At 43.3% G+C, this 19,543-nt stretch overlaps 1 long non-coding RNA gene across 1 annotated transcript in view; it reads right to left on the minus strand.

Annotated features, from left to right (window-relative positions):
* Positions 1-19,543, minus strand: part of LOC310688767 — an 88,518-nt gene that overhangs the window by 40,548 nt on the left and 28,427 nt on the right. The gene's annotated exons all lie outside the window — the stretch shown is intronic.

Raw genomic sequence — 19,543 nt, forward strand, 5'->3', positions numbered from 1 at the left:
TTTGCACCATCCCAACTGCTCCCAAGGGGCATGTGGAAAACTCAACTTAAGTAATCCAGTATTTCATGGTTGGTATGGTACCTAGCTGGGAATTTAATCAACAACCAAATATTAAAGAGCAGGCTCTGAGGAATCTTGCTCTCTTTGAGCAAATATTAGGCTCTGCAATGCATGCAGAATGCAGAATGTGAGTTGGTCTCCAGACTGTAAACAATAACAAAAACAATAGGAATAATAATAATAATGATAATACAGCCTTTTGGCTGGCATTTTAAAATGTGACAGGGGTTATTTTGTTATGTAAGGTAAAGGACCCCTGGATGGTTAAGTCCAGTCACAGGTGACTATGGGGTTGTGGTGCTCATCTTGCTTTCAGGCCAAGGGAGCTGGAGTTTGTCCACAGACAGCTTTCCAGGTCATGTGGCCAGCATGACTAAACTGCTTCTGGTGCAACAGAACACCATGACGGAAACCAGAGTGCACGGAAACGCCATTTACCTTCCTCCCACAGTGGTACCTATTTATCTACTTGCACCGGCGTGCTTTCAAACTGCTATGTTGGCAGGAGCTGGAACACAGCAACGGGAGCTCACTCCATCACGGGGATTCAAAACGCCGACCTTCCGACTGGCAAGCCCAAGAGGCTCAGTGGTTTAGACCATGACGTCTACCCAATGTGGGTTCTGCACTGGGAGAAAAGTGTGGTATTAAATAAAGAAATAAACTTGAAGAGTAGTTTACAAGACTGAAGAAATGAGGATACCGAGGAGGAGGAGGAGGAGGAGGAGGTGGGCGGAATGCTCCTCTTGGTTTTTTGATAAAACAGCTCAATGAGATGCTTTTAACAAAAAACTAGAACATTCTTATTATAGTGAAACCCAACCAGGCTATGTGCTTTCTTTCTGGCTGAAGCAGAAGATAGCTGCTAACTGTGAAGCACAGTTCTATTAATGAATATTCATTATTGCAAAGCTATCCACAAACCTCTGCTCTTGCAGAGTTGTTAAATAAAAATCTGTGGTATCTTCTTCCCTCAGAACCTGGATGGTTGTGTGTGTGTGTGTGTGTGTTTTAAATGCCAGCACCAAATCTTAGAGCATATTATATCATAAAGGGGCAAATGCAAACACCATTTCCCTCACCACTTGGTAGCAACAGTTTGCCTCCACATATCTCTGATGAGGAGTATGGCTTTCCATGGTGAACAGTGTGGCTTCTAGGCAGCACCAGTGCCAGGACTACTCTTATTAAGAAATCCATTAACACACAGTGTGTATCTTCACACTGGCCTTGTACCCAACCAAACCGGATTCCAAGCTTCCCTGCTGCAGCTGGTACCAACTCTGCTGTGTCAGCAAAATTCACACGCCCACTCTTGCATCGGCCTGCTGGGAATGGGATTAACAACAGCCTGCGCCAGTTCATGTATTTGTTCAGCATATAAAGCTTTTAACGAGGGAGGATCAGACATACCCACACACTTGAGGTTTACATGAAAGGGATCGTGGCGCTGCACCAGCTAGCTGTGACCCCCTCCACCACACCTAAGAGCCACTCCCACTGCTGTCCATGCATGCATACATACATACCCTCCAGGTGTCCTGATTTTCCAGGGACAGTCTGTCTGACAGATTTCATCCACAGCACCTCTAGATAGAACAGGGAAAGATTTTTGTCTGAAAGCTTGGAGAGCCATCGCAAACCACTGTAAACTATACAGAACTGCATGGACCAAGGCAGCTTCCTATGTGCAAAATATACACAGTGATGTTCAAAACTGTAATATCCTATCTCTACACCCACACAGCTTGGTACTCCAGGAAAAGCATTGTTTTATTCTTCAGTGCTGATAGTACTAATGAACAGTGGTGGCAATCCTTCACCATTAAGAGTGAGAGATGGACTATGACAAATGGGCTGAAAATGTTGTCTTCTGCTTCACTTTGATTCGCATTGCTTTGAAAGAGCAAATAAAACACACATAGGCCCCAAATGGTAAAGCAAAAAGCATTCTTTATTTACCATTTATTCATATTTACAAGGATGGCTTAGGATTCTAAGCCACCATGCATGGCTGCCTTGTGCAGGAGAGTGTGAGCTTGGCAAACTACAAAGTATATTTCGTTAGTCTCAACCCTGCTCAATCCATGCAGAGTTGCTTATACCCAAAGTTACTGGCTTAAAATGTAGTGTGAGGTGATTTCTCCCAGCTGAATATCAAAGCATATTTGCCCGTGGTTGTGCACATCAGCATGGTTGGATATGTTTACATGTTGTCTGTTTTCTGCCCACACTAGGGAGGTGAAGAAGTGGTGTGGATGTATTCGTGTGGTTTGCATTTTCAAACTGGATCAGAGCTGGGTGTGTGGGAGGAAATACAGCAAAAGGCAGTATTTTTCAAGAAACTACAGGAGAGCTGTGAGTTCACAGCTTCACACGTCACTGGATGCAGAGTACATGGGAGTGTGTACACAGCCAGAGATTCAGACTCTCTGCAGGGAGGCATGGAAAAATACTCCAAGCCTGATTGTTTTGTTCCTCATGCAAGAGTGAAATCCTCATGTTCCCTCAGTGGTAGGAGTGTCCTGAAAGACCAGTTCCTTGACGACAGAAAGCCCAGAGATAATTATATTGCTGCATAAGATACCAGGGTGTATGTGTGGAATTCGTTTTGCCTTCAGAAGATGCAGTGGCTGATACCAGATATTTACATATTTGTTGTGAAAGCTGTCATTAAGTGTCTTTTGAGGACTTAGAGAGGAGTTGAGAATGAGTCCAGAAGAACTAACAAAACTCTGAAATACAATAATTATTATTTCAGATATTTCTATGCTGCCTTCCAGGGCAAATCTCTGCAAACAGGGGTATCTGCATGTGTCACGAGCATGAATAAAGACATTAAAAAAAGAACAAAATCTCACTACCATAATAAACTAAAACAGCCGTCTCAAAGCAGCTTCTAAATGGTTTTAAACTAATCGTGAGAAGGGAATGCTGACGGGAGCTGAGGAGTGTTCTGTTTGGAACAAATTGTCCCTGAGGGATGAGCGTAAAAAGGTTATGGTTGTTGAAATTGGGGATGACTAGAACTAGACATTTTGAGTACAGGGGCGCTCCTGACAGCAACTCAGAGAGGTCAAAGCCTCAAGGCGTAAAACACACATGTGAAAGACATTTGGAGAAAGACAAGGTGTACAGGTGTTTATATACTCATGCTAGAAACCTCTGAGGCAAGATGGGTGAGTTGGAGAGCTTCATCTTTGTTGTTGTTGTTTAGTTGTTTAGTTGAGACATCTACTTCTGCTTCATTGACTATGCAAAAGCCTTTGACTGTGTCGACCACAGCAAACTATGGCAAGTTCTTAAAGAAATGGGAGTGCCTGATCACCTCATCTGTCTCCTGAGAAATCTCTATGTGGGACAAGAAACTACAGTTAGAACTGGATATGGAACAACTGATTGGTTCAAAATTGGGAAAGGTGTACGACAAGGCTGTATATTGTCTCCCTGCTTATTTAACTTTTTTGCAGAATTCATCATATGAAAGGCTGGGCTGGATGAATCCCAAACCGGAATTAAGATTGCCGGAAGAAATATCAACAACTTCAGATATGCAGATGACACAGCCTTGATGGCAGAAAGTGAGGAGGAATTAAAGAACCTTTTAATGAGGGTGAAAGAGGAGAGCACAAAATATGGTGTGAAGCTCAGCATCAAAAAAATGAAGATCATGGCCACTGAGCCAATCACCTCCTGGCAAATAGAAGGGGAAGAAATTGAGGCAGTGAGAGATTTTACTTTCTTGGGCTCCATGATCACTGCAGATGGTGACAGCAGTCACGAAATTAAAAGATGCCTGCTTCTTGGGAGAAAAGCGATGGCAAACCTAGACAGCTTCATCTTAGAGGGGAGTGTGTATGTATACAAAGTGGGCATGATGGAAACATGATAGAATGGAGAGAGCCAGTGGGACATAGTTGTTATCTCTGGATATAAATTCTGTGGGAAGGACAGGGAAGGGGGTACTGGAGGTGGTGTCACTTAAGAATGACATAGAGTACTAGCAGCTAGAAATCCCCAAAAGTGTGGGGGCTCTTCCACAGAATCGCTGTGGATGGTAATACCGGCCGCAAATTTGGTCCTGGAGACATGCTCTTGGGTCCCTTTGATGTCTAGGGTGATCTTGAAAGGGATACTGACATCAAGGAGGTCTCTCAAGGAAGCAGAGCTGAAGTAATGGGTGCCTTCCATTCTGAATACCCTAAATACTTTGCGCTCAAGAGTAGAGGGTGCACAATTCTCAATTTAAAAGTTGACTGATGCCTTCTGGAACCTGGTGCGAGATGTAAGCGTTGTTGAACCAATAACACTGACCATAATACTATCAAATTCGACATATATGTAACTGGGGGATTTCTAAGAAAACCCAGCACAGCCACACTTGACTTCAAAACAGGAAACTTATCAAAAGTGAGAGAATAGGTTGAAGTTGGTTGAAGCAAGGAGGCTGCATCCTCATGGCCTCACCCTCACCACTGTTCTGCGTCACCCCAATCCTGTCCAAGTGTGCAGAGTGCTGCAGGTATCATGAGGAAACCCACTTCCCAAAAGCATATGTGTTCCTACTGAACACCACAGCAAATGGGACAGAGTCCTGGCCTTAAAAGTTTGCAAGGTAACTACTGTGTCGTTCTTTTCTTTTTTGCTAACACAAAATACTGCTTTCAGTATGTTAAGAATTTAGTTTTAAAAAATAAATATTATGGGTAGAATGCAAGAAAGAACCCTTTATTAACAGGGCTCTCTTGGCCTATAATATCTATTAATACGAGGCTTGGCAGCTGCTAAAAGGAGTGCCAGGAATCTCATGGTTTCCTTAAATGCGTAAGGGTGGATAAAAGGACTGCTCATTAAAGTAACCTGATTGGTTTCATGTACCTTTGACTGTTTTTGTACCAGAAAATGCAGTAATAATAACCAAGGGAGGGGTTGTTGTTTTTCTACTCCGAGAAGACCTGAGCACCTGCAATTACCACTGAAATCAATCGGATTTCCAAACCAATTCCTGGATGTGGAAATCATATATTTTGTTCCTTTCTGAAAAAACACAACGGTGCCTGTTGTGCTTTCACAGCTGATTAGTGGCAGAAGAAGAAGCCAAAGGATTTCTCTTTGTCTCCTTGGCACTCAGCTTTCAGGAATAAAAGAGACGGGGATAAATAAATGTTCCCGACTAGAGTACAGAAAGTAGATTAACTAATGGGCCTGCCATGCTCAAACTGGGGCATCTGCTCACATGTTCTTCTTTGACACAAGTGACCCTTTGTAGTTACATATACAAACACACACACTGTGGCTCTTTGTTATCTGTGATCAGCGTGTCTGTTCCATTCAGCCAGAGTGACCACATTCTTCTCTCCCGGTCCCCGCCCCCACCCCCATCTCTCTCAATTGCAGCCGCAGTCCATGTTACCACAGCAAATGAAAGAGGCAACCCAAAAGGAGTTTGAAATTGCCTGCGCTCTTAAGAAAGGGAAGTGACTTTCCAGGGAAATCCAGGACTGGAAAGCTGGGATGGATTTCAGGCATACTGAGAGAGACCAGTTCCTTCAGTCATACTCGGACAGACCTACAAACCCGTTCAAAGGGAGATCCTGACGGAAGATAATATTATTGTGCCAGGACTAAAATTGTAAATCTATATGGCCTCACTCTTGCTGCCCTAGAAGTAGTTAAACCTAACACCTAATGTGCAGGGGTTGTTTTTTATTTAATGCATGGTCAGTGGTAAGGAAAAAATACTTTGTACATGATCGTCAACCTTTTTTATGATTAAAAAAAGGCACACAAGTTCTCAGTGAGCCCTAAATCACTCCTAGAGGGTTCCAATCATCTTGCTTGAATGCAGCACAGTTAAGAGGCATGGGGGTGGGAATAGTTGCCAGCCTAAAATAAAACGAGGGAGTGTCATTTTCCTTCCAAAATTCCTTGGAACAGCACTGCGTCAGGGCATTCTGGTAGGGGCTTATGGCAGCTATTAGCGGTCACCAATGTCTATTCAACCACTGCTGGATCCAGGTATACCCAGTACTCTTGAATGCATGGAGTGAATGGGAGCCTTGAATGGCTCGTTTCATTCATTTCAAGACAAATGCTGATTGGTCCAAATGAGCCCCATTCAGTACTGCTTTCCATTTGTCCTGAAATGAATGCACACCTTTTAGAGCCAAGAACTCTCAAACAGAAGAGTATGAACTCTGATTCTGGTGCCACCTCCCCATCTGCTGTGCTCTAGCTTTGGACTGGCTCACTTCCAGGTGGGCATATTTGTCTTATGGCCAAAGCTGATACCAATCCTTCCTGAAGCCTTCATAAAGTTTGTTGAACTAAGTAGGTTGCCAAAGGAGTGGGGCTGCTTCTCAGCAGAGGGCCCAATATCGGTGCAACCCAGTCTGGAGGCTCTTCCTCCTTATCTAACCCAAAAGGAGATTGGGGAAAGCAGATCATTGGTTTGTCAGCTCTGGCCATCTGACAAAATATTGGAGCATGTTGACCCAGACAAACTTTGAAGTGATATGTAAGAATGATTGTGTTATTTTCTTCAAAATGGAATGGCTCTGCAACCCATGACCACAAGCAACATTTATTGATGTCATAAACATCACATGGCACATGGAAACAGTAAGATGTTTCATCGTATTCTCAATTCCTCCTTTTAATATATATTTGAGCTGCCCGTCTGAATGATGACTGATGGGAATGGAAATGCTTCCCATTTTTCCACTCTTAAGTTCAGTTGCCCACATTTCCACGTCAGTTTGCATTAAAAAAAAAAAGTCTTCATGGAAACGAAACATCACTATGAGAAGAAGACATTAATGAAATGTAAAGTATATATCTTCAAAATCAATGTAAAATATTGGTGCATCTTTAAACTCAACAGAAACTACAAATTTCATTAGACTATTGCAATAATTTAATGTTTTCAACACCAATTGTTTAAACGTTTTCAAAGAAAAAAACCTGCCTAGGCCAGCTGTCCACTAGCTCCATCTGGTACGCAGGGTGAGACCCTACCTGCCCATGGACTGTCTCACCAGAGTGGTGCATGCTCTAGTTATCTCTTGCTTGGACTACTGCAATGCGCTCTACGTGGGGCTACCTTTGAAGGTGACCCGGAAACTACAATTAATCCAGAATGTGGCAGTTAGACTGGTGACTGGGAGTGGCTGCCAAGACCACATAACACCAGTCTTGAAAGATCTACATTGGCTCGCAGTATGTTTCTGAGCACAATTCTAAGTGTTGGTGCTGACCTTTAAAGCCCTAAACAGCCTCAGCCCAGTGTATCTGAAGGAGCGTGTCCACTCCCATCGTTCTGCCCAGAAGCAGAGGTCCAGCTCCAAGGGCCTTCTGGCGGTTCCTTCACTGCGAGAATTGAGGTTACAGGGAATCACCAGGTAGAGGGCCTTCTTGGTAGTGGCGCCAGCCCTGTGGAACGCCCTCCCATCAGATGACAAGGAAAAAAACAACTATATGACTTTGAGAAGACATCTGAAGGCAGCCCTGTTTAGGGAAGTTTTTAATGTTTGATGTTTTATTGTGTTTTTAATATCCTGTTGGAAGCCACCCAGAGGTTGGGGAAACCCAGCCAGATGGGTAGGGTATAAGTAATAAATTATTGTTATTATTATAAAAGTAAGAAGATTTCTGGGGGTTGAACCCACCCCCTTTATGCAGAAATATGATGCTTGGGGTAGCTTGGGGTAGCATGATCACAGCCATTTCTGGAGATCCATGCACTTTTACCCATGACTGCCCCTATGCTTCAAATTATACCCCTCACCCAATGTTTAAAGTTTGCCCTTGTAAGAATGCCCCTGCAGCTGTAGTTCTGCAGTTTGGCAAGCTTTATCCAGTTCTGGCAGAAAATGAAAAAAGTTATAAACTTTCCCGTTGTTGTTGTTGTTGTTGTTGTTGTTGTTGTTGTTGTTGTTGTTTTAAAAAACCATGCATGAAAACCCCAGATGCAACTGCCTACAATTTGGCAGAAAATCCACTTTTGAAGGTCTGCTATGCCCACACATTTTATCCACTTCTGTGAAAGGGGGTGGGGTGGGGTTCAGTTATAGCTATTTCTGTATTCCCTACTAAACGGAACAGGTTTTGGGTGTGGGCAGATCTTTTTTGCAGATCTAATTTGGTCCCAAATAACGAGTCGAATTGGAGAGACACAGAATGGTTCCAAAACTTATCAGGCTGCTTCCCAAAGCTACAGATACAAGTCAAATCTTGCAGACAATGTATTAAATGAGCTTATGGATCAGGTTTACACGCAAAAGGCCTTTTTTTGCTTAAAAAAAAATGTGATTATCTTGTGTAGATAATTTTGCTAGATCTTTTATTTTTTAAGTAACCACAAAAAAATGTTCTTTAAGTTTTTCATCGCTTTTATCATTATCATCTCAAATAGCCAGCCCTTGAAATTTGCTGCGAACCTTGCCCCCTGCCTGCTGAAATCTTTGTCCTTGCTCCCATCTCCACCAGCATAAAAAAATCTGAAATGGCTCCCATCCTGGACAAAATTATTTTATTTTTATTATTACATTTTTATCCTACTTTTTCTCTGAATAGTTGAAGGTGGCATGCTTTCTTTCCTCCATTTTGTCCTCACAATGACCCTGTAAGGTAGTTACAGATAGGTAGCCGTGTTGGTCTGCCATAGTCAAAACAAAAAAATTCCTTCCAGTAGCACCTTAAAGACCAACTAAGTTAGTTCTTGGTATGAGCTTTCGTGTGCAAAGCTCACGAAGTGAGGTAGGTTAGGCTGAGAGACAGTGCCTGGTCCAAGTCACCCAGCGAGCTTCATGGCTAAGTGGGGATTTGAACCTTGAACTCTCCCAGGTCCTAGTCTGACATTCTAACCACTACACTACCTCTCTTACTTAGAAGCAAGCATGAAATGTGGAAATTGCTTCTGAGTCAATACAGGTAGTATTTACAGGCTGCAAAATGGCATCGTTATTCATATGCTGCGTTTGCAGGCATTTAAAAACAATCACCATATGCCAACAAAATATGAAGAATGAATATGTAGTTAAAATGAACCCAGGGAGTAAGATGACCTTGCAATGAGGTTATTACTGGAATTTGACCTGCATGTATATAGTGCTTTGCTGTAGCCCAGAATGCTTTTTATAGTGTTAATCCTTCCTAAATGGTAATGTGGGAGGCACAGCACACTTAAGCACAGAGGAAAGAATCTGTTTGTGAATAAACACCATGCTTGCAGTTGTACACAAGCAGTAAGTAAATCCCATCCCGAGATGACTTAATAACTCGCTTATTTATTTTTGACAAAAATATTGGAATGTTATTTGTGTACCCTTGCAGATCCTGCTCCTCCTGCCTGAGCTTGCAGCCACTTTTGCCGTTCGCTGCCAGGAACCAAAGGAAAGGAAATATTTCTTAAACCGCTGCACTTGTATCCATTCCAATAACGAAAAATAAATGTTTCCTAAGTGCTGGCAGTACATCCCACAAAGCCAGCAAATGATCCCTTTAACTCAGTGAATTATAGAATTCTTTCTCTTAAAATGGATTGGGGAACCAGGGTGGGTGAGGGTCGAAGATGGGTGCAGTCTCAAACTTATGTTGGAGAGCCAACATTGAAAGCAATAAACTCATTTTGAGGAAGCTGGATTAAACGTGATTTCTATTCTTCGACATGGTTCAAGGGGTGTGGTGGCGTGGAGTCAATGATTTTACGGCACATAGTTTCTGGACAGTTTCGTCACCTTCACCCCAATCCCACAATTCGTACTTTTAATTCTCTTGACCTTTGTGTTCATCCTTTGCTGGTGACAGAAGACACATGTATGTTGTTAGTGGTTTCTACGCTATTACTCAGCGGTTTCAGTTGCTGGTCACATTCCTAAACTGCAGCTTTTGGATATGCTTTGGTGCACGTTTTGAAAAATCCATGACATTGAAATAACAGCGAATTTTAGAGAAGCTTGGAAAAAGAATATGTTGGTGGGAATGGTCAGAACTTGGCTTGCAAACTGAAAGTGACCAGTTGCTCTCTTTTCATTTGCAACCTGCTGAATTTTCTTTCCTTTTTAACTGCGGCTGAAGATGAGACATTTCCAAAGGAGAACACTCTGTGCTCTGTATAAAACAGCATGAATGACCGCGTGTGCTTTTTCAATTTCAGCTGACCTTTGATACTTTCGCCAGATGGGAATTCTTGACGAGAATCTAATTGGATATGTACTTTCCACATCCTCGGCCCATTTGGCCAATTGGCAGAGAGTTTGGGCGATTTTTATTAATAAAAAATGCTGCATTAACTGTCTCTCCAATCTGGCTGTAGAGCAACATAAGTAAAAGGTGGAGGAGCAGGGAGAGAGAGAACGAGAGAGGGGGAGAGAGGGAGATTTGTTCAGGAAAAGAGGAGGTGGTGAAAGAGAAATGAAGTGAAAACAATTGGAAATAAGTAGAAGTGAGCACTAGCGATTTTAGGTATAACCAAACAGAATGTTGTACAGTAAATATGTTATACATTAAATAGGTATGTGTATTTTTAAATCCATTTGTGTTAGATGGAAGGGGCACAATTTAAAGCTTGAACAGATTGGATGTTGAAGGAAAATGAGGAAGTAGTGCACTTTCAATACAGGAGTTGCTCTTCTGCTAATACAACCCACAAGCCCTGCCTCTGCTACACCCAGTGATGGATTTATGTATAGGCTAAGTAGGTGAAGCCTAGGGCCTCTAAATCTAGGGGGCCTCACCAGCCCACCCAGTCCCCAGTGGCCAGTCTCCCCTCTCCCAAAATCGCAAACCCAAGACTTCATGTGAGGGCAGGACAACTTGGGCCTCTAAATCTAGAGGGCCTCGCTAGGCTGCCCTTTCCCCAGTGCCACAGTCTTCCCTCTCCCAAAATTGTAAACCCAAGACTTCATGCAAGGGCAGGGCAACTCAGACCCAGCAACTATAAATAAAATCCATCTAGACTGCCTTGGTGCAGGGGCTCCCTTAGGAGCGGCCTGCAGGGCCCAATGTGGCCCAATTGCTCCAATTGCCTTAAGGTCAGCCCTGATGAGACTGTGCAGGGGTTGGACTGACAAGCCCTGCACCTTCTAGGTCCCTGGTGTCACTATTCAGAGTACAGACTCAAGGACTTGTTATGGAAATAAAGGGGGGCACTTATTGGAAACCAGTTTTGTCACCTCTTCCCCCCAAACTCTAAGACAATGAGCCCAGTCACCTTTTTATTCACAGTTACATAAGCACTACACTACAGCATGGCCATAAACCTGTACGTTCAACTGCTGAAATATACATCCAATATGTAGCAATGGAGATTTGTGTTACTGCTTTATGAATGAACACTGTGTTTTATGAATGGACTCTTTATTTTGTGAATTACCTAAGAACCACCAATAGGGAGCTCTAGAATCTGAAAGCTAACCAATTGGGTACTACCAAATAGTGACCCCTATTGCTGAAAGCAGGTAACCAGCAGGGAATGCTTCAGCTCAGCCTTTGCACTGTTTACTGAACACCCCCTGATGTGCAGATAATGGAGAAAGCTTGTAAATTGTATCCCTTCCGGCATCCTGGCCAACTCTATTACGCTGGTGTAAACCCTGGTGCACCAGAAGCCCAGAATAGCAGCAGATAAAATCTGCTCATATGTCAGCAACTGATAAGACTTGTGAATCAGTTCTTCCAAAGTCTTCCTAAATTATAAAGCTCCAAAATACAGGCCAAAAGAGAGCAGGTCTGGGAAGAGCGAGGCTTACAATCAGCACCACCAGTGAAAAGGCCCTGCTCCGTGTAGCTCCTGCCCTGTCATTTGGTAGGGTGCCCACTTGCCCTCCTTCTTGACATGGAATGCTCTCTATAGGAGTCTCCAGGTCCAGTACAAAGACCATAAGAAGGGAGAGCAGGGACCTTGAAGTTCCCAACAGCTGTTAATCAAGCAAGCAAGCACACAGGTCACCTTTGTCACAGTCAGGACACCTATGTCCTGGTCAGGTCTGCGCCCAATCTTGTTTTTGTACAATCTTGTTTGTCCTCAGTAACCAAAATTATATTATCAGCATATACAAGCAGAAAAGTTGTTTTCCTTCATTTGCAAGGAATCATAGAAAACAAAGTGGCACTAATAAAGTAAAGTTCCAGGGTGGCAACAGAAAGCAAACTAAAAATGCTTTTTCAGTTCATCAAAACTATCCAGCAATATCAAGTTATAGGAAAACTGGTGCTATTAACAGTAATCCTTCTAGTTGGTTAATTGGTTCGGCAACTTCCATGCACATGACACGTGATGCTAACCCCACCCCAAGAGTTAAATGATAACTAATCAGAGGCAGCTACAGTTGCAAATGGCAACAAAATCTGTGAAAGGAAGAGGAGCAGGTTTGCTCAAGTGTGTTGCAGGTAGAAATAGTATGTGTAATGAAGGGAGAGCAGTAGTCTACTTGCTTGAATTAACAAATAAGAAAGTTTTGAGAATTTAAATTCTAGATTAAAATTGATTACTTAATTGAGAAGGGGATTGTAAGAAAAACACTGGGGCCTAATTTGAATAGTATAGTGCCTGGTATCTGGTGGGCAATCTCATCCTTTATTTCCACACTGTGGCTGCAGACCAAAGCACTTGTCAGGAGAGCTATGAGATTCAGGTGAGGGTCAGATGCCTTGTCAATCCCAGCAAGTATATAACAGGAAGACCTGGCCTGCCCAGGCCTGCCCACCCCTGGCAAGGAGGAGGGAGGAGCCAGCCCTCATGTGACAAAACGTCTTCAGCCAGCCCTGGTTCAGGCTTCATTTCAAATGTCTGTAGTGATACCAGTCATCCTCTGAGCATGTGCCCAGTGACTTCCCCACACTGGTGATAAAATCATGGAGCACATTTGCAAGCGAGGCTTGTATCAAGTTCTGAGATTCTTATACCAGCAATGGAAATTGTTAAAAAAAACCCAAAACCCACACAACTCCATAGTCTGGAATGTTTGTTCTGTTTATCAGTGGCATACCAGCTCCTGCTATCAGGGATCACACTTCTGCATACAAGTGTCATTCACAGTCCAGCTGTGTAGAATACAATTTTACAATGTAAGCAACTCTCTGAAAATGTCCTTCATTTACACAATTTCTAGAAATAGCAAAACCCAAACTTTCTTAGTGCAGGATACAAATATTTGATTCTCATTTTCTCTCTCTCTCTCTCTCTCTCTCTCTCTCTCTCTCTCTCACACACACACACACACACACACACACCCATACAGGCCAAATGAGACAAGAGTGTATGATCATGATTCAAAAACATGCTTAGTAGCTGCATGTCTTTGTTTCCAAAAAGCAGCTGCAGATTAGGGCTGTGATGGTAGTGAGGAGTTAACCCATTCCATCCCTTCACTGACCTGCTGAGAATTTGTCCCCCAAATCTTCTACAAGTGCATGCCCCATTTTGAAGAACCTAAAATCGGATCAAATAATAGTTGGGGTGGGCTCATCAGAGAAATGTTGCAAAGAGAAAGAGTTCAAACCATTTCCCTCCATGTCACTGCCCCGGTCTACTGAGCCAGCCCACCCCTCAGCTGCTTTCTCTAAACAGCAATACAAACACAGTTTTTGAACTATGCGCTTGAAATCACATCTAGCTTGACTAGTTGCAAATACTGAACCTCGCGTTTTAAAAATGATCTTCTGCTACCCTAAATAAATAAATAAATAATCAACAAATCAATCTGAATGGGTTTCACAGACCCTCCACGTGTCCCTATTTCCCAGGGACAGTCCCAGATTTACAGAAGCTGCCCCGGTTTCTGATTCGATCTCAGAATGTCCCACTTTTACTTAGGACGTCCCTATTTTTGTTGGAGAAATATTGGACGGTATGGAGTTATGCGACCCCTGAGCCAAGGAGATAAGTAACCTTTAGAAGATACCTGAAGGCAACCCTGTATAAAGGAGGTTTTTAAAAATGTTTAATGTGTTATTATGTTGTTATATATGTTGGAAGCCTCCCAGAGTGGCTGGGACAACCCAGTCAGATGGCCAGGGTATAAATAATAAAATTATTATTATTACTGAATAGGATGTCCCTATTTTCACTGGAGAAATTTGTTGGAGGGTATGGTTTCATATGCTCACTCCTATTAGACTGGGGTTCAGAGAGGGGTGTGAAGATGCCTAGGAGGAAATGAAAGAAAGAAAGAAAGCACACAAGCTCTGCCTTCAAAGAAGCACATGTTTCTAGGGCAAATCCGTGTACAGTACGTCCAGTATCCAAGTACAGTAAACTGCCAACTGCAAGCAGAACTTGGAAACGGAATCTTCTCAGGGTGATTTCTGTGCACGAAGGGAAAGGCTGCGTTTCCCTTCCAAGGCAAACAGCAACACATTTTGAGCCTCTAGAATCAAAGTGTTTCGAACAACCGCAACTTACAGAGGCCCATCAGTGCCGAGGGAGCAGCGCTTGCCAAACCCGCCTTTTATCCATATTATCATGTTATAGTCACCACACTGGCTTCTTTTTCAGCGTAATTCAATCCTACATACACTGCGGTAATTGAAACCATGTGACCGATGTACTTAATAGTTTGATATTCTCGACCTCGGGCTGAATTGTGATATATGTTATGTGTCTGGGCACTATCCAAACCAAGCAAGTCCAGGAGGCTGTTTCTTTTTCTTATTTTATATCATATATTGTTATCACGAAATGATTTATTTCTTGTTAAGAGGGGCCCATTTTATGAACCTCACCTATGTGCCTCATGGACTTACTTTACTCCGTCGTCCCACTCTACCTGGGTGCTGCTTTAAAATGTTTGTATCACAACAGGAAAAGTAGGTTATTTGCCTTGATTGGTCTTCAAAATAAAACATGAAAGTGCACTTCACATTCAGGTGAAGGATCACGGTTAACTACAGACAAATGTGCAAAATCTGTCCTCCTTTTGGCCTCCTCTTATGTTTCTGAATTCTTTCCTTATTCCATACCAAACCAGTCTCCCTCACCTAAATTGGCCTCTGGGACTAGACCCACTTATGGCTAAACTGTATGATGCTAATCATATGAATGCAATTAAAATGTAGGGGTTTTTTTGCTATATAGACAGCAGACAGCAGCCGCGGGTGGCAGAGGGTGGGGAAGTTGAGGAACCTCAGACCCACAGTAGGTCTCTTTCTCTCTCTGTCACAGGCTGGGCAAAAATCTCCTATTGAAAGCTGCTCTTTAAATTTCAATTTGCATTGGCACCAATGAAATGCAAAGAGGAGGAAAGAAGGTTTTTGGAAAGAGGAGAAAGAGTTAAACTTTCCCTCCTCATCTGCCACCATAGAGCTAAAGTGGTACCTCAGATTAAGAACTTAATTCATTCCGGAGGTCCATTCTTAACCTGAAACTGTTCTTAACCTGAGGTACCACTTTAGCTAATGTGGCCTCCCGCTGCCGCTGCTGCGTAATTTCTGTTCTCATCCTGAAGCAAAGTTCTTAACCTGAGGTACTATTTCTGGGTTAGAGGAGTCTGTAGCCTGAAGCATCTGTAACTTGAAGCGTTGGTTACCCAAGGTACCACAGAAACTCCTTTAGAATGCCCAATAAAATATTTGAGGAGGCTGCCCCCTCCAGGTTGATTGGCATTGCTATTCAAATGGTGTGCATGTGCTGCGTCTTGCCTTCCCATCTCTAGGCTTACCTCCCCCCCCCCAATATTTTATTCAAGTTAGCACTGCCATGGCCCAAGGAGGCTCAGACTCCCCCACAGATGTTATTTGTGTGCGCGTGCACTCATACATGGTCTCTTCAAATGTAGACAAGTAGAGTGTGCTCCTCCTCCGTGGCATACCCTCCAACATTTCTCTGATGAAAACAGGGACGTCTCATTCCATAATCATAATTTTACTATTCATACCCCACACATCTTACTCAGCCATTCTGGGTGGCTTCCACCATATATTAAAACATAATAAAACATTTAAAAAACAAAAACAAAAAGCTTCCCTATACAGGATTGCCTTCAGATGGCTTGGGGGGGTTGGATAACTCCATACCCTCCAACATTTCTCTAATCAAAATAGGGATGTCCTGAGGAAAAGCGGGACATTCCGGGATCAAATCAGAAACCAGGATGGCTTTTCTAAATCAGGGCATCCCTGGGAAATAGGGATACTTGGAGGGTCTGCCATGGCCATTTATTAGTTTAAATGGTACTTTGTACAAGTCCCCCTCCATGTAAAGGTAAAGGTAAAGATACCCCTGACCGTTAGGTCCAGTCACGGACGACTCTGGGGTTGCACGCTCATCTCGTTCTATAGGCCAAGGGAGCTGGCATTTGTCCGTAGACAGCTTCCGGGTCATGTGGCTAGCATGACTAAGCTGCTTCTGGTGAACCAGAGCAGTGCACAGAAACTCTGTTTACCTTCCCGCTGGAGCGGTACCTATTTATCTACTTGCACTTTGACATGCTTTTGAACTGCTAGGTTGGCAGGAGCTGGGACCGAGCAATGGGAGCTCACCCTGTCATGGGGATTCGAACTGCCAGCCTTCCAATTGGCAAGCCCTAGGCTCTGTGGTTTAGACCACAGCACCACCCGCGTCCCTTCCCCCTCCATGTGCTATCCACTTATTCAAGTTAGTGCAATAGGCATATGTAAGTCAACCAGTCATAAGCCCTTGTTCCTTAAAATTATAAGCTAGTCAGAGTCCTCCAGTGCATTAATTTTTGTAAAACAAAAAATCAATAGGGTTACTTCCCCACCCCCAGCGCACCAGCCACTGTGTAGCGCCTGCATTTAAAATTATTGCTCTCTCAAAGGGCTGGTCCACACAGCCATCCATTCATTGATTCATAGGGCTCTGTGCAAAGTAGAATATGCAGGGATCAACTCTGAGGCCTCCCCTGTGTAATGTTCCTTTTGTGGTGAATGGTTCACGCATATAGGTGTACAGATTACTTAGCGTATATGTGTCATTTGAAGTGTGACACATATACACAGAACTCACTCTCACTTCCATGTTCCACCATATAAACCTGGGGCCTGCATCAAGTCCTTCTCTTATACAGAGCAATAGGGCGATAGTTGACAGGGAAAAAAATGCATGTAGTGGATGTTATTTTTTCCAGCAGCCCCATTTCCTATGCCTCGGAATCACATGAGTCACAATACTTCCTGAAGTCTGGGGAACAATGGATTCATGCCCATGCAACGTCTGCTAGCAGAGGAGTGACAGGCATGTCTTTCAGGTGCATACAGAGCTTGTAAATTAATTATTGCAGCGGTTGGAAAAAATCCACATGAATTAATTTACAATTAGTGCTTCCTGCAGGGACCAGCGCTCCTGTCAGTTTGGTACGCGGTCTCCCCTGCAGGCAGCCAACTGGCCCTGCGGATGAGAGGGGGAGTGTATCCTTTCAACAGGCAAAATGAATGCAGGCACTCCCAAGCAGGTCTGGCCAAGGAGCACACACGCATCTGCCAGAACATTATCTATCTACGCAGTCATTCCCACTCATCGCAAAAGCCAATATGCATGAAAATAATTAGACGCCCAAATGTTGCAACTGATTGGGTAGAGCAGAACCAGAGCCAATGGACGTGCCCTTGGAGGGCTGTGGAAGGTGACAGCAAGTACCACTGCAGTTCGGTGTGAAAAGTTGCCAGAGTCCACCTAGTCACTTCTGATAGCTTGAGGAAGAACCTCCTATTAGAATTAGCAAAGCCACTGCGCAGTATGGCACCTGGCCCTTTCCTGAGAGACTCTCTTCTCTATGTTCCTCCACAGCTTTTCCAAAATTTATTATTACTTTTACAATTGCATACATAAATCAGTCTCCACCAGCTGTGTAACCTTACCGCATAATCAGTAGATCCACAGTAGCCATTGCACTGGTCTCGTGTCACCCATTTTTGATGAACATAAAATAAAAGCCTCCCAGTTTTGTTGAAAAAATCTGGATCATTGGGGTTCTTCCTTCCCGTAAATGTTGATACCTTTTGCATATTTTAAAGTACAGTTATACATTTTCTTGTTTTGTTTTTTTATAAAACAGTTTTTGTTTTTTTACAATCAAGTGGTGTGTATATTTTATGAAATAAACAGACTAGTAGTTTTACTCATCAGCGTAATATTCCAAAACTTCCTCAGCCACTGATCAAATAACAAACCCACCACATGCAGACAAAAGTGCCTTTTGTTTTATAGCACCTCCAGTTTCATAGGCAGCTTAGAGACATCCCTAATAATCTTCCTGGCATGTAATACAATCTATGTGTCATTTTAGTGGAGTTTTCTTTCAGGGTCATACGAATCACACACCTGGTCCATCTCTTTTCTGGTACATTTAAATTATACTCTGTGAGGGGACTGGGCAGATGCTGAATAGTTTAAACAGGCCGATGAGGTGCTGGAGTTGCTCATATCCAATTCTCTTCAGGCCTCTGGGCTCACCCCCACCTACCCACGACACACCGTGTGAGTCGCTGCTAATGCTCACAAATGTTTACCATTCAGGCTTGTATTCTGCTGGTTCCCCAACACCATGTTTCACATTCCTTCTAGTCAACCATGTTGTGGAAGGACTGCCCCCACCACTTAAGCCAGGAGTCAGCAAACTTTTTCAGCAGGGGGCCAGTCCACTGTCCCTCAGACCTTGTGGGGGGCCAGAATATATATTTTTGGGGGGGGGCGGATTGAACGAATTCCTATGACCCACAAATAACCCAGAGATGCATTTTAAATAAAAGCACACATTCTACCGGTACTCATGTAAAAACACCAGGCAGCCCCCACAAATAACCCAGAGATGCATTTTAAATAAAAGGACACATTCTACTCATGTAAAAACATGCTTATTCCCGGACCGTCCGCAGGCCACATTTAGAAGGCGATTGGGCCGGATCCAGCCCCCGGGCCTTAGTTTGCCTACCCATGACTTAAGCCCACAAGTGCATCATTCAGATGTTTTCACTGGATTATCTATCCAGTCTCTTCCTCACTGGATTCCGTTACCAACTCAAGTTTTACCCCTCAGATTTGCATTACCTCAGTGTGCTCAAAATGTGACACGTGCTCGTTTCAGTAAACTGAAGCTGTTATGTGACAATGGTTTGCCCTTCAAGGTAGATATTGGGTCTCTTGTAGATATTGGGTCTCTTGTGGACTGAGGGGCAGTTGTTGTTGTTGTTTTAACTTCTTTTAAATGCAGAATGAAAATGTAGTTTCATGGAAGCCCTGGACTAAGTCAATGGAACCCCAGTAGCTCCCTAGTACCATGGCAATACTCATTATTAGATAATATCAAAAATATAACTAGCATTACACACACACCGTTAAGACCATGTTCATGGAAGACAATCTTACTCGGCCACAAGTGATCACCAAAGAAGAAGTGTGTGTGTGTTTAGTGCACCTCAGAGGCAACTGTAAATCCATGCTTTGTCAACAAATAATGAACTATCGGCCGTTTGTCCTCCTTGGGCTGGGTGTGCTCAAGGCAGCTGTACAGAAATTCATTAAACA

This window comes from Podarcis liolepis (genome assembly GCF_965112155.1).
Source record: "Podarcis liolepis genome assembly, chromosome: 11".
Lineage (NCBI taxonomy): Eukaryota > Metazoa > Chordata > Lepidosauria > Squamata > Lacertidae > Podarcis > Podarcis liolepis.